The following is a 17,719-nucleotide window of genomic DNA, read 5'->3' as shown; positions in this document are numbered from 1 at the left end:
CAGTGAGACACACAGTGATAGTCACACAGTGATAGTCACAGTGAGACACACAGTGATAGTCACAGTGATAGACATACAGTGATAGTCACAGTGAGACACACAGTGATAGTCACAGTGAGACACACAGTGATAGTTACAGTGAGACACACAGCGATAGACACAGCGAGACACTCAGTGATAGTCACAGTGAGACACACAGTGATAGTCACAGTGAGACACACAGCGATAGACACAGCGAGCGAGACACACGGTGATAGACACACAGTGATAGACATACAGTGATAGACACAGTGATAGTCACACAGTGATAGTCACAGTGATAGTCACACAGTGATAGACACAGCGAGTCACACAGTGATAGTCACAGTGATAGTCACAGTGAGACACACAGTGATAGACACAGTGATAGTCACACGGTGATAGACACAGCGAGTCACACAGTGATAGTCACAGTGATAGTCACACAGTGATAGTCACACAGTGATAGTCACAGTGAGACACACAGTGATAGTCACAGTGATAGACATACAGTAATAGTAACAGTGAGACACACAGTGATAGTCACAGTGAGACACACAGTGATAGTTACAGTGAGACACACAGCGATAGACACAGCGAGACACTCAGTGATAGTCACAGTGAGACACACAGTGATAGTCACACAGTGATAGTCACAGTGAGACACACAGTGATAGACACAGCGAGACACACGGTGATAGACACACAGTGATAGACATACAGTGATAGACACAGTGATAGTCACACAGTGATAGTCACAGTGATAGTCACACAGTGATAGACACAGCGAGTCACACAGTGATAGTCACAGTGATAGTCACAGTGAGACACACAGTGATAGACACAGTGATAGTCACACGGTGATAGACACAGCGAGTCACACAGTGATAGTCACAGTGATAGTCACACAGTGATAGACACAGCGAGTCACACAGTGATAGTCACACGGTGATAGTCACAGTGATAGTCACAGTGAGACACACAGTGATAGTCACACAGTGATAGTCACAGTGAGACACACAGTGATAGTCACAGCGAGTCACACAGTGATAGTCACAGTGAGACACAGTGATAGACACAGCGAGACACACAGTGATAGTCACACAGTGATAGACACAGCGAGTCACACAGTGATAGTCACAGCAAGTCACACAGTGATAGTCACAGTGAGACACAGTGATAGACACAGCGAGACACACAGTGATAGTCACAGTGAGACACACAGTGATAGTCACACAGTGATAGTCACAGTGAGACACACAGTGATAGTCACAGTATTAGTCACACAGTGATAGACACAGCGAGACGCACAGTGATAGTCACAGTGAGACATACAGTGATAGTCACAGTGAGACACACAGTGATAGACACACAGTGATAGACATACAGTGATAGTCACAGTGAGACACACAGTGATAGTCACACAGTGATAGACACACAGTGATAGTCACACAGTGATAGTCACAGTGAGACACACAGTGATAGACACACAGTGATAGACACACAGTGATAGTCATACAGTGATAGTCACAGTGAGACACACAGTGATAGACACACAGTGATAGTCACACAGTGAGACAAACAGTGATAGTCACAGTGAGACACACAGTGATAGTCACAGTGAGACACACAGCGATAGACACACAGTGATAGTCACAGTGAGACACACAATGATAGTCACAGTGAGACACACAGTGATAGACATACAGTGATAGACACAGTGAGACACACAGTGATAGTCACAGTGAGACACACAGCAATAGACACAGTGAGACACACAGCGATAGACACAGTGAGACACACAGTGATAGTCACAGTGAGACACACAGCGATAGACACAGTGAGACACACAGTGATAGTCACAGTGATAGACACACAGTGATAGACATACAGTGATAGTCACAGTGAGACACACAGTGATAGTCACAGTGAGACACACAGTGATAGTCACACAGTGATAGACATACAGTGATAGTCACAGTGATAGTCACACAGTGATAGTCACAGTGAGACACACAGTGATAGTCACACAGTGATAGTCACAGTGAGACACACAGTGATAGTCACAGTGAGACACACAGTGATAGACACAGTGAGACACACAGTGATAGTCACAGTGAGACACACAGCGATAGACACAGTGAGACACACAGTGATAGTCACAGTGATAGACACACAGTGATAGTCACAGTGATAGACACACAGTGATAGACATACAGTGATAGTCACAGTGAGACACACAGTGATAGTCACAGTGAGACACACAGTGATAGACATACAGTGATAGTCACAGTGATAGTCACACAGTGATAGTCACAGTGAGACACACAGTGATAGTCACACAGTGATAGTCACAGTGAGACACACAGTGATAGTCACAGTGAGACACACGGTGATAGACACAGCGAGTCACACAGTGATAGTCACAGTGATAGTCACACAGTGATAGACACAGCGAGTCACGCAGTGATAGTCACACGGTGATAGTCACAGTGAGACACACAGTGATAGTCACAGCGAGTCACACAGTGATAGTCACAGTGAGACACGGTGATAGACACAGCGAGACACACAGTGATAGTCACACAGTGATAGACACAGCGAGACACACAGTGATAGTCATAGCAAGTCACACAGTGATAGTCACAGTGATAGACACAGCGAGTCACACAGTGATAGTCACAGCAAGTCACACAGTGATAGTCACAGTGAGACACAGTGATAGACACAGCGAGACACACAGTGATAGTCACAGTGAGACACACAGTGATAGTCACACAGTGATAGTCACAGTGAGACACACAGTGATAGTCACAGTATTAGTCACACAGTGATAGACACAGCGAGACACACAGTGATAGTCACAGTGAGACATACAGTGATAGTCACAGTGAGACACACAGTGATAGACACACAGTGATAGACATACAGTGATAGTCACAGTGAGACACACAGTGATAGTCACACAGTGATAGACACACAGTGATAGTCACACAGTGATAGTCACAGTGAGACACACAGTGATAGACACACAGTGATAGACACACAGTGATAGTCATACAGTGATAGTCACAGTGAGACACACAGTGATAGACACACAGTGATAGTCACACAGTGAGACACACAGTGATAGTCACAGTGAGACACACAGTGATAGTCACAGTGAGACACACAGCGATAGACACACAGTGATAGTCACAGTGATAGTCACACAGTGATAGTCACAGTGAGACACACAGTGATAGTCACACAGTGATAGACACAGCGAGACACACAGTGATAGTCACAGCAAGTCACACAGTGATAGTCACACAGTGATAGACACAGCAAGTCACACAGTGATAGTCACAGTGAGACACGGTGATAGACACAGCGAGACACACAGTGATAGTCACAGTGATAGTCACACAGTGATAGACACAGCGAGACACACAGTGATAGTCACAGTGAGACACACAGTGATAGTCACACAGTGATAGTCACAGTGAGACACACAGTGATAGTCACAGTGATAGACATACAGTGATAGTCACAGTGAGACACACAGTGATAGTCACAGTGAGACACACAGTGATAGTTACAGTGAGACACACAGCGATAGACACAGCGAGACACTCAGTGATAGTCACAGTGAGACACACAGTGATAGTCACAGTGAGACACACAGCGATAGACACAGCGAGACACACGGTGATAGACACACAGTGATAGACATACAGTGATAGACACAGTGATAGTCACACAGTGATAGTCACAGTGATAGTCACACAGTGATAGACACAGCGAGTCACACAGTGATAGTCACAGTGATAGTCACAGTGAGACACACAGTGATAGACACAGTGATAGTCACACGGTGATAGACACAGCGAGTCACACAGTGATAGTCACAGTGATAGTCACACAGTGATAGTCACACAGTGATAGTCACAGTGAGACACACAGTGATAGTCACAGTGATAGACATACAGTGATAGTCACAGTGAGACACACAGTGATAGTCACAGTGAGACACACAGTGATAGTTACAGTGAGACACACAGCGATAGACACAGCGAGACACTCAGTGATAGTCACAGTGAGACACACAGTGATAGTCACACAGTGATAGTCACAGTGAGACACACAGCGATAGACACAGCGAGACACACGGTGATAGACACACAGTGATAGACATACAGTGATAGACACAGTGATAGTCACACAGTGATAGTCACAGTGATAGTCACACAGTGATAGACACAGCGAGTCACACAGTGATAGTCACAGTGATAGTCACAGTGAGACACACAGTGATAGACACAGTGATAGTCACACGGTGATAGACACAGCGAGTCACACAGTGATAGTCACAGTGATAGTCACACAGTGATAGACACAGCGAGTCACACAGTGATAGTCACACGGTGATAGTCACAGTGATAGTCACAGTGAGACACACAGTGATAGTCACACAGTGATAGTCACAGTGAGACACACAGTGATAGTCACAGCGAGTCACACAGTGATAGTCACAGTGAGACACAGTGATAGACACAGCGAGACACACAGTGATAGTCACACAGTGATAGACACAGCGAGTCACACAGTGATAGTCACAGCAAGTCACACAGTGATAGTGACAGTGAGACACAGTGATAGACACAGCGAGACACACAGTGATAGTCACAGTGAGACACACAGTGATAGTCACACAGTGATAGTCACAGTGAGACACACAGTGATAGTCACAGTATTAGTCACACAGTGATAGACACAGCGAGACACACAGTGATAGTCACAGTGAGACATACAGTGATAGTCACAGTGAGACACACAGTGATAGACACACAGTGATAGACATACAGTGATAGTCACAGTGAGACACACAGTGATAGTCACACAGTGATAGACACACAGTGATAGTCACACAGTGATAGTCACAGTGAGACACACAGTGATAGACACACAGTGATAGACACACAGTGATAGTCATACAGTGATAGTCACAGTGAGACACACAGTGATAGACACACAGTGATAGTCACACAGTGAGACACACAGTGATAGTCACAGTGAGACACACAGCGATAGACACACAGTGATAGTCACAGTGAGACACACAATGATAGTCACAGTGAGACACACAGTGATAGACATACAGTGATAGACACAGTGAGACACACAGTGATAGTCACAGTGAGACACACAGCAATAGACACAGTGAGACACATAGCGATAGACACAGTGAGACACACAGTGATAGTCACAGTGAGACACACAGCGATAGACACAGTGAGACACACAGTGATAGTCACAGTGATAGACACACAGTGATAGACATACAGTGATAGTCACAGTGAGACACACAGTGATAGTCACAGTGAGACACACAGTGATAGTCACACAGTGATAGACATACAGTGATAGTCACAGTGATAGTCACACAGTGATAGTCACAGTGAGACACACAGTGATAGTCACACAGTGATAGTCACAGTGAGACACACAGTGATAGTCACAGTGAGACACACAGTGATAGACACAGTGAGACACACAGTGATAGTCACAGTGAGACACACAGCGATAGACACAGTGAGACACACAGTGATAGTCACAGTGAGACACACAGTGATAGTCACAGTGAGACACAGTGATAGACACAGCGAGACACACAGTGATAGACATACAGTGATAGTCACAGTGAGACACACAGTGATAGTCACAGTGATAGACACACAGTGATAGACATACAGTGATAGTCACAGTGATAGTCACACAGTGATAGTCACAGTGAGACACACAGTGATAGTCACACAGTGATAGTCACAGTGAGACACACGGTGATAGACACAGCGAGTCACACAGTGATAGTCACAGTGATAGTCACACAGTGATAGACACAGCGAGTCACGCAGTGATAGTCACACGGTGATAGTCACAGTGAGACACACAGTGATAGTCACAGTGAGACACACAGTGATAGTCACAGCGAGTCACACAGTGATAGTCACAGTGAGACACGGTGATAGACACAGCGAGACACACAGTGATAGTCACACAGTGATAGACACAGCGAGACACACAGTGATAGTCATAGCAAGTCACACAGTGATAGTCACAGTGATAGACACAGCGAGTCACACAGTGATAGTCACAGCAAGTCACACAGCGATAGACACACAGTGATAGTCACAGTGAGACACACAATGATAGTCACAGTGAGACACACAGTGATAGACATACAGTGATAGACACAGTGAGACACACAGTGATAGTCACAGTGAGACACACAGCAATAGACACAGTGAGACACATAGCGATAGACACAGTGAGACACACAGTGATAGTCACAGTGAGACACACAGCGATAGACACAGTGAGACACACAGTGATAGTCACAGTGATAGACACACAGTGATAGACATACAGTTATAGTCACAGTGAGACACACAGTGATAGTCACAGTGAGACACACAGTGATAGTCACAGAGAGACACACAGTGATAGTCACAGTGATAGTCACAGTGATAGTCACACAGTGATAGACACAGCGAGACACACAGTGATAGTCACAGTGAGACATACAGTGATAGTCACAGTGAGACACACAGTGATAGACACACAGTGATAGACATACAGTGATAGTCACAGTGAGACACACAGTGATAGTCACACAGTGAGACACACAGTGATAGACACAGTGATAGTCACAGTGAGACACACAGTGATAGTCACAGTGATAGACACACAGTGATAGACATACAGTGATAGTCACAGTGAGACACACAGTGATAGTCACACAGTGATAGTCACACAGTGATAGACACACAGTGATAGTCACAGTGAGAGTCACACAGTGATAGTCACAGTGAGACACACAGTGATAGTCACACAGTGATAGTCACAGTGAGACACACAGTGATAGTCACAGTGAGACACACGGTGATAGACACAGCGAGTCACACAGTGATAGACACAATGATAGTCACACAGTGATAGACACAGCGAGTCACACAGTGATAGTCACACAGTGGTAGTCACAGTGAGACACACAGTAATAGACACAGCGAGTCACACAGTGATAGTCACAGTGATAGACACACAGTGATAGTCACACAGTGATAGCACAGCGAGACACACAGTGATAGTCACACAGTGATAGACACAGCGAGACACACAGTGATAGTCATAGCAAGTCACACAGTGATAGTCACAGTGATAGACACAGCGAGTCACACAGTGATAGTCACAGCAAGTCACACAGTGATAGTCACAGTGAGACACAGTGATAGACACAGTGAGACACACAGTGATAGTCACAGTGAGACACACAGTGATAGTCACAGTGAGACACACAGTGATAGTCACAGTATTAGTCACACAGTGATAGACACAGCGAGACACACAGTGATAGTCACAGTGAGACATACAGTGATAGTCACAGTGAGACACACAGTGATAGACACACAGTGATAGACATACAGTGATAGTCACAGTGAGACACACAGTGATAGTCACACAGTGATAGACACACAGTGATAGTCACACAGTGATAGTCACAGTGAGACACACAGTGATAGACACACAGTGATAGACACACAGTGATAGTCATACAGTGATAGTCACAGTGAGACACACAGTGATAGACACACAGTGATAGTCACACAGTGAGACACACAGTGATAGTCACAGTGAGACACACAGTGATAGTCACAGTGAGACACACAGCGATAGACACAGCGAGACACACAGTGATAGTCACAGTGAGACACACAGTGATAGTCACAGTGAGACACACAGTGATAGACATACAGTGATAGTCACAGTGAGACACACAATGATAGTCACAGTGAGACACACAGCGATAGACACAGTGAGACACACAGCGATAGACACAGTGAGACACACAGTGATAGTCACAGTGAGACACACAGCGATAGACACAGTGAGACACACAGTGATAGACACAGTGAGACACACAGTGATAGTCACAGCGAGTCACACAGTGATAGTCACAGTGAGACACAGTGATAGACACAGCGAGACACACAGTGATAGTCACACAGTGATAGACACAGCGAGTCACACAGTGATAGTCACAGCAAGTCACACAGTGATAGTCACAGTGAGACACAGTGATAGACACAGCGAGACACACAGTGATAGTCACAGTGAGACACACAGTGATAGTCACACAGTGATAGTCACAGTGAGACACACAGTGATAGTCACAGTATTAGTCACACAGTGATAGACACAGCGAGACACACAGTGATAGTCACAGTGAGACATACAGTGATAGTCACAGTGAGACACACAGTGATAGACACACAGTGATAGACATACAGTGATAGTCACAGTGAGACACACAGTGATAGTCACACAGTGATAGACACACAGTGATAGTCACAGTGAGACACACAGTGATAGTCATACAGTGATAGTCACAGTGAGACACACAGTGATAGACACACAGTGATAGTCACACAGTGAGACACACAGTGATAGTCACAGTGAGACACACAGTGATAGACACAGCGAGTCACACAGTGATAGTCACAGTGATAGTCACACAGTGATAGACACAGCGAGTCACGCAGTGATAGTCACACGGTGATAGTCACAGTGAGACACACAGTGATAGTCACACAGTGATAGTCACAGTGAGACACACAGTGATAGTCACAGCGAGTCACACAGTGATAGTCACAGTGAGACACGGTGATAGACACAGCGAGACACACAGTGATAGTCACACAGTGATAGACACAGCGAGACACACAGTGATAGTCATAGCAAGTCACACAGTGATAGTCACAGTGATAGACACAGCGAGTCACACAGTGATAGTCACAACAAGTCACACAGTGATAGTCACAGTGATAGTCACACAGTGATAGACACAGCGAGTCACGCAGTGATAGTCACACGGTGATAGTCACAGTGAGACACACAGTGATAGTCACACAGTGATAGTCACAGTGAGACACACAGTGATAGTCACAGCGAGTCACACAGTGATAGTCACAGTGAGACACAGTGATAGTCACAGTGAGACACACAGTGATAGTCACAGTATTAGTCACACAGTGATAGACACAGCGAGACACACAGTGATAGTCACAGTGAGACATACAGTGATAGTCACAGTGAGACACACAGTGATAGACACACAGTGATAGACATACAGTGATAGTCACAGTGAGACACACAGTGATAGTCACACAGTGATAGACACACAGTGATAGTCACAGTGAGACACACAGTGATAGTCATACAGTGATAGTCACAGTGAGACACACAGTGATAGACACACAGTGATAGTCACACAGTGAGACACACAGTGATAGTCACAGTGAGACACACAGTGATAGTCACAGTGAGACACACAGCGATAGACACACAGTGATAGTCACAGTGAGACACACAATGATAGTCACAGTGAGACACACAGTGATAGACATACAGTGATAGACACAGTGAGACACACAGTGATAGTCACAGTGAGACACACAGCAATAGACACAGTGAGACACACAGCGATAGACACAGTGAGACACACAGTGATAGTCACAGTGAGACACACAGCGATAGACACAGTGAGACACACAGTGATAGTCACAGTGATAGACACACAGTGATAGACATACAGTGATAGTCACAGTGAGACACACAGTGATAGTCACAGTGAGACACACAGTGATAGTCACACAGTGATAGACATACAGTGATAGTCACAGTGATAGTCACACAGTGATAGTCACAGTGAGACACACAGTGATAGTCACACAGTGATAGTCACAGTGAGACACACAGTGATAGTCACAGTGAGACACACAGTGATAGACACAGTGAGACACACAGTGATAGTCACAGTGAGACACACAGCGATAGACACAGTGAGACACACAGCGATAGACACAGTGAGACACACAGTGATAGTCACAGTGATAGACACACAGTGATAGACATACAGTGATAGTCACAGTGAGACACACAGTGATAGTCACAGTGAGACACACAGTGATAGACATACAGTGATAGTCACAGTGATAGTCACACAGTGATAGTCACAGTGAGACACACAGTGATAGTCACACAGTGATAGTCACAGTGAGACACACAGTGATAGTCACAGTGAGACACACGGTGATAGACACAGCGAGTCACACAGTGATAGTCACAGTGATAGTCACACAGTGATAGACACAGCGAGTCACGCAGTGATAGTCACACGGTGATAGTCACAGTGAGACACACAGTGATAGTCACACAGTGATAGTCACAGTGAGACACACAGTGATAGTCACAGCGAGTCACACAGTGATAGTCACAGTGAGACACGGTGATAGACACAGCGAGACACACAGTGATAGTCACACAGTGATAGACACAGCGAGACACACAGTGATAGTCATAGCAAGTCACACAGTGATAGTCACAGTGATAGACACAGCGAGTCACACAGTGATAGTCACAGCAAGTCACACAGTGATAGTCACAGTGAGACACAGTGATAGACACAGCGAGACACACATTGATAGTCACAGTGAGACACACAGTGATAGTCACACAGTGATAGTCACAGTGAGACACACAGTGATAGTCACAGTATTAGTCACACAGTGATAGACACAGCGAGACACACAGTGATAGTCACAGTGAGACATACAGTGATAGTCACAGTGAGACACACAGTGATAGACACACAGTGATAGACATACAGTGATAGTCACAGTGAGACACACAGTGATAGTCACACAGTGATAGACACACAGTGATAGTCATACAGTGATAGTCACAGTGAGACACACAGTGATAGACACACAGTGATAGTCACACAGTGAGACACACAGTGATAGTCACAGTGAGACACACAGCGATAGACACACAGTGATAGTCACAGTGAGACACACAATGATAGTCACAGTGAGACACACAGTGATAGACATACAGTGATAGTCACAGTGAGACACACAATGATAGTCACAGTGAGACACACAGCGATAGACACAGTGAGACACACAGTGATAGACACAGTGAGACACACAGTGATAGTCACAGTGAGACACACAGTGATAGACATACAGTGATAGTCACAGTGATAGTCACACAGTGATAGTCACAGTGAGACACACAGTGATAGTCACACAGTGATAGTCAGAGTGAGACACACAGTGATAGTCACAGTGAGACACACGGTGATAGACACAGCGAGTCACACAGTGATAGTCACAGTGATAGTCACACAGTGATAGACACAGCGAGTTACACAGTGATAGTCACACGGTGATAGTCACAGTGAGACACACAGTGATAGTCACACAGTGATAGTCACACAGTGATAGTCACAGTGAGACACACAGTGATAGTCACAGCGAGTCACACAGTGATAGTCACAGTGAGACACGGTGATAGACACAGCGAGACACACAGTGATAGTCACACAGTGATAGACACAGCGAGACACACAGTGATAGTCATAGCAAGTCACACAGTGATAGTCACAGTGATAGACACAGCGAGTCACACAGTGATAGTCACAGCAAGTCACACAGTGATAGTCACAGTGAGACACAGTGATAGACACAGCGAGACACACAGTGATAGTCACACAGTGATAGTCACAGTGAGACACACAGTGATAGTCACAGTATTAGTCACACAGTGATAGACACAGCGAGACACACAGTGATAGTCACAGTAAGACATACAGTGATAGTCACAGTGAGACACACAGTGATAGACACACAGTGATAGACATACAGTGATAGTCACAGTGAGACACACAGTGATAGTCACACAGTGATAGTCACAGTGAGACACACAGTGATAGACACACAGTGATAGACACACAGTGATAGTCATACAGTGATAGTCACAGTGAGACACACAGTGATAGACACACAGTGATAGTCACACAGTGAGACACACAGTGATAGTCACAGTGAGACACACAGTGATAGTCACAGTGAGACACACAGCGATAGACACACAGTGATAGTCACAGTGAGACACACAGTGATAGTCACAGCGAGACACTCAGTGATAGTCACAAAACCTATTGCATAGAAAGGTCCCATGATTCACCAGTTTCCAAGTGAAGACATTTCTTCTCATTTCCCTCCTGGACTGCCAGGTACTTACTTGGAGATTGTAAACCCTGGTTGCAGACACTCCAGGTATGGGAGGTAACCAATCTGCACCACCAGTCCAGGCCCTCAGAGTTTTGAAACTGGGCTGAGTGACCCTCTGAGGCTTCTAAACTGCAGAGAGCGCAGCCTGCACAGTCTCTTCTCCAATGCCTAGCCCTCCATCCAAGCCAGCAGTCAGGTGCTGCACTCCCTCAGCTCGAGTATATCCTTCTGAACAGAGAGATCGGGGCTGCATGATGTTCCAGATGCAGTCTTGCCAGATTTCTTTACTCGAATGATTCAATACTAATGCAGTCAAGTGGAATATACTGTACTCTTCACCTTGTGAACTGGTTGCCCGTTAATTTTGAAGTGTTTTTCCAGCTCCCTGTAATCCCCATCCTTTCAGTCTATCATCGTTTGAAAGGTACTCCATACTCCTATTTTCTCCCGCGAAACGAATGACCTCGGCTACCTAGCGGAAGAGAAAAGGGAAATGAGTGGAGATGTTTTGGAGGATATTTATTTTTCCAGAGAGAAGGTACTTGCAGCCATACAGAATATTAAGGTGGCCAGTCCTCCAGGACTTGACCAAGGACAACCTCAGACTTTGTGTGGGGTGGGGGGTGCTCGAGAGGAAATTGTGAAGTCCCTTGAGGAGATATTTGTTTCATTAGCCAGTGGTAAAGTTCCCAAAGACTGGATGGTGTCTGCTTCTTAAACAGTATGGTGAGGTCCAGCCAGGGAGCTCCAGGACTGTCTGCCTGTAGTGGAGGGAGGGGATTCTGAGTGAGCAGACCTACCAGAATCTGGATAGACAGAGTCTGATGAGGAGGAGTCAGCATGGCTTTAAGCACAGGGAGTCGTGCATAATACTGTAAGACCATAAGACACAGGAGCAGAATTCAGCCCATCGAGTCTGCTACACCATTCCATCATGGCTGCTCTCAGATCCCACTCAACACCATACACCTGTCTTCTCACTATATCCTTTGATAACCTGACCAATCAGGAAACTATCAACTTCTGCCTTAGATATACCCACGGACCTGACCTTCACTATAGTCTGTGGAGGAGCATTCCGCAAATTTACTACTCTTCGGTTAAAAAAAAATTCTTTCTTACTTCTTTTCTAAAGGGTCACCCCTCAATTTTGAAGCTCTGCCCTCTAGTTCCAGAGATCTCTCCCCCCCCCCCCCGCCACCAGAGGAAACATCCTCTTCACATCCACTCTATCTAGTCCTTTCAGCATTCGGTGGGTTTCAATGAGATTCCCACACATTCTTCTAAATTCCAGTGAGTACAGACTCAAACACTCCTCGTATGTTAACCCCTTCATTCCTGGAATCATCCTCCTGAACCTCTTCTGGACTCTCTCCTTTCTGAGATATGGTGCCCTAAAACTGTTGACAATACTCTAAGTGTGACCTGACTAGTGCATTATAAAAGCTCAGCATTACCTCCTTGCTTTTATATTCCGTTCCCCTTGAAATAAGTGCCGACATTACATTTCCCTTCTTTACCACAGACTCAACCTGTAAATTAATCTTCTGGGAGTCTTGCATGAGGACTCCTAAGTCCCTCTGCACCTCTGATGTTTGAATCTTCTCCCCATTTAGATAATAGTCCGCACTAGTGTTCCTTTTACCAAAATCCATTATCAAACATTTCCCAGCACTGTATTCCATCTGCCATCTTTTTAGCCCATTCTTCCAATTTGTCTAAGTCCTGCTGCAATCTCATTGCTTCCTCAGCACTACCTACCCCTCCACCTGTCTTTGTATCATCTGCAAACTTTGCCAAAAAGCCATCGATTCCATTATCTAAATCATTGACAAACAATGTGAAAAATAGCATTCCTGATACTGACCCCAGAGCAACACCACTAGTCCCCAGCAGCCAACCAGAAAAGCCCCCCTTTATTCCCACTCACTACCTCCTGCCTGTCAGCTATTCCTCTATCCATGCCAGTATCTTTCCTGTAATGTCATGGGATTTTATCCTGCTAAGCAGCCTGAAATGCCCGCTGAAAATCCAAGGAAATGACATCCACTGTCTCTCCTTTGTCCACCCTGCTTGTTACTTCCTTGAAGAATTCTAACAGATTTGCCAGACAAAATTTCCCTTCACAGAAATCATGCTGACTTTGACTTATTTTATCATTAGTTTCCAAGTACTTTAAAACCTCATCCTTCATAATAGACTTTAACACTTTCCCAACCACTTGAGGTTAGACTAACTGGCCTATAATTTCTTTTCTTTTGCCTTCCTCCCTTCTTAAAGAGTGGATTGACATTTGCAATTTTCCAGTCCTCCGGGACCATGCCAGAGTCAAGTGATTCTTGAAAGATCATGGCCAATGCATCCGTTATCTCTTCAGCGACTTCTCTCAGGACTCTGGAATGTAGTCCAGCTGGCCCAGGTGATTTATCCACCTTAAGACCCTTCAGTTTGCTTGGCAGTTATTTCTTCATCAGAGCAATGGCACTCACTCCTGCTCACGGACCTCTGGCATACTGCTAGTGTCTTCCACAGTGAGGACAGACACAAAACACCCATTTACTTCATCTGCCATTTGTTTGTCCCCCATTACAACCTCGCCAGCATCATTTTCCAGTGGTCCAATATCTACTCTCACCTCCCTTTTACTCTTCACATAACTAAAAAAAATGGTATCCTGTTTTTAAATTATTGGCTAGCCTGCCCTCATATTTCACCTTTTCATGCATGATCAAGCCAGCTGAGTTTTGTTTTTTGAATATGTAACCAAAAATGTGAAAGTTGTCAATTTGGACTTTAGCAAGGCTTTTGACAAGGTCTGCAAGGATGGGTCCCATTGAATCCAGGGAGAACGGGTCAGGTGGACTCAACATTGGCTCTGTGGTAGGAAGCAGAGGCTGGCGGTTGTAGGTTGTTTCTCAGAGAGGAGGCTGGTGACCAGTGGAGAGCCACAGGGGGATTGCAGCTGGAACTGCTGAACATGCTTGGAGCCAAGTGATCAAGGATCCATCAGTAAGTTTGCAGATGACATGAAATTAGGAGATGTTTTAAGTGAAGAAGGCTGTAGATTACAGGGGGACCTTGATTAGTTAAGGAAGTGGTCGGAGGAGTGGCAAATGGATTTCAATACAGACACGCATTTTGGAAAGTCAAACCAGTGCAGGATTTACAATATGAGTGGCAAGGCACTGGTGAGCGTGAAGGAACAGAGGGTCTGAAGAGTATTAGAACACAGTTCATTGAAAACGGCAGCACAGGTAGACAGCATGGTAAAAACATTTTTGAGGACGTTGCCAGGACTTGAAGGCCAGAGTTATAGGAAGGGTTTGGCCAGACTAGGTCTATGTTCCTTGGAACCTGGGAGATCGAGGGGTGAGTGCATAGAAATGTTGAGAATAGTGAGACTCAGAGACAAGGTGCACGTTGGTACATGGGGAGTCTCGCCATGAGATCCGACAGATGGCAGGTGTTCATCCATTCCGATTGGAGATTTCAGGTTTCAGCTTTCCTCTTCAGTCTCCTACTTTCCCATTTCATGTATCTCCCTCCCGGTCATTTATTTTTCTGCCAGGAACACAGAGTTCTGGAATTTTCTGGCCCCGAGCGGTGGAGGCCGCATTATTAAATAGACTGAAGGTGGAGGTACAGTAGATGGAGTGGAAGGCTGTGAACTGGCACAGGAGTTGGAGCCAACGCAGATCAGCCATGAATGGTGCTGGCTGAGGGTCCAGGAGAGGGGGGAGGTGGCCAGGCTTGAGGGCCTGGTGGTCTACTCCTGTTCCTAGTTTCCTGGGTCCCTGCGGTCCGGGCTCGTTTTCAGCACCACCTTCAATTGTGCTATTGAAGCTGCACCACCCCTCAGATCTTCCCCTTTGTTCTGCCAACCGAAAATTTGTTTGATCTTTGTTTCTCGCAGAGTTTATCGGGGTATGTTAAACCTGCTATGTTTTCTCTTCATGTGCACTGCTATTCTGTTTTAGTCTTACTAACGTTTTCTGCTTTCATTCTAGTACACGGAGCTACTTTCCCGGCCAGGGTGGTTGGAAGGGAAGTTTCGCCTGGGAAGTAACAAGGGTCAATGATGAGTGACGCTCACACCTTGTCGGGAGTCCTAAATGGGGTGTGCTATCACCCATTTAGAATCCATCACCACATCTAATCTCACCCATCAAACGGTCCATTAATCTCCAGTCCAGCCCCACAGATAATGGCACGGTATTCAGGATGAAAGGGCCGATGGGGGCGAGACGGGGATGCGAAGGTGGCAGAAACAACAAGCGACGTTACTGTCAGAATCCAATCGGGAGCTGGAGCCCATGTTCAGAACTGTGAGGTTGGAGCTCCCTCTGCTGTCAGACACCGGAACAACCGGCAAACCGCTCGCACGCAACAAAATTACTTTTCTTATTACAAATCGAGATACAGTATGTGGTTAAGAAGCTGTTCCTAAAATACAGCACTGACCAATCTGCTTTGAGATTCTCCGCAAATATGGATGAAAATAATGTTATGGAGTCATTGAAAACCCGGTGTGCCTCTGACCATACAATAATGTAAATAAAATAATCAGTATCTCTGTCTTGTGCATTTTTCCTTCGATATTTCTACGCATATTCTCTCTGTTACTTGAATACAGTTTGGAACTCGGAAGTTTTATTTTTCGCTGATAGTATCAGTGTATCTCGTAGCCCTGTTCCTCATTTGTTATATTATACTGTGTCCCGCCGTATTTTTAAAAGGTCATTACATTTGTCCCCATTAAGGTTTTGTTACCAACACAAACTGGCAACCTCATCCCGAGTGGCAAGAACCCAGAACTCTGCCGGATGTAGGGAGCTTGTATTCTCCGGAGCTCTGAAGTTTGAACAGAATTTTAGTTAAAAGCAAAAGAAACCAAACTGTATCTCCGGTCAAACAAATTTTGACTGACAGGAAACGATAAAGTAGTTTTAGTGGGGTCTGTGATGTGGGTGGGCGAATGGTAATCAGCAGACAGCTAGGGGAAGTCATTGTTTTTGAGTATGGTGGTCTAGGCGTGGATTTTGCGAAGCCTCTTCTCTGATGGGACTGGAGCAAGGTGGGCGGAATCCTTTAGTTGGCAATTTTCCGGCAGCGTTGTGCATACATGTCCCTTATGGCGGGTAGGTACAACTTCAGTAAAAACAAACCCGAAGCACAACTTTAGTAAAACTAAACACAGCCTGCGGCAGGATTTCATAACATATAGTTAAAAAAAACGTGACCATGAGATAGTGCGAGATGAGTATCAGACACTAACATTCAAAATATACTAGAGATACAAGAGATTATAGGTGTTATCATCTGGAGCAACAAATATGAAACAGATAGTTGGAGGAACACAGATTAAAAGTGTTTGTGAAGGGAGAGAAATTATCAGTGTTTCAGGTCTCAGCCCAATGTCCTCAACCTTGGCTTTGCCTCGGCAGATGTGCTCGACCCTCTGAGTTCCTCCAGTTGTTTGCTGTTATTTTTGCTCCAAAAAACAATAGTCCTTCAAACCAGTTGCGTCTGCCACTCGGCACTGCACCCTCCCTCTGTCCCATCGATTGCTTTCCTCGCAGGGC

At 45.4% G+C, this 17,719-nt stretch overlaps 1 long non-coding RNA gene across 1 annotated transcript in view; it reads left to right on the top strand.

Moving 5' to 3' along the window:
- Nucleotides 1-16,668, top strand: part of LOC134346738 (uncharacterized) — a 183,761-nt gene extending 167,093 nt beyond the window's left edge. The window contains exon 4 of the long non-coding RNA XR_010018008.1: nt 16,145-16,668. This is a non-coding gene — a long non-coding RNA (uncharacterized LOC134346738). The remainder of the gene's footprint in view (nt 1-16,144) is intronic.
- Nucleotides 16,669-17,719: the final 1,051 nt, after the last annotated feature.

The sequence above is a fragment of the Mobula hypostoma genome, chromosome 5 (assembly GCF_963921235.1).
Source record: "Mobula hypostoma chromosome 5, sMobHyp1.1, whole genome shotgun sequence".
Classification (NCBI taxonomy): Eukaryota; Metazoa; Chordata; class Chondrichthyes; order Myliobatiformes; family Myliobatidae; genus Mobula; species Mobula hypostoma.
The sequence above is the reverse complement of the archived record's forward strand: the minus strand, read 5'-3'. Positions and strand labels throughout refer to the sequence as shown.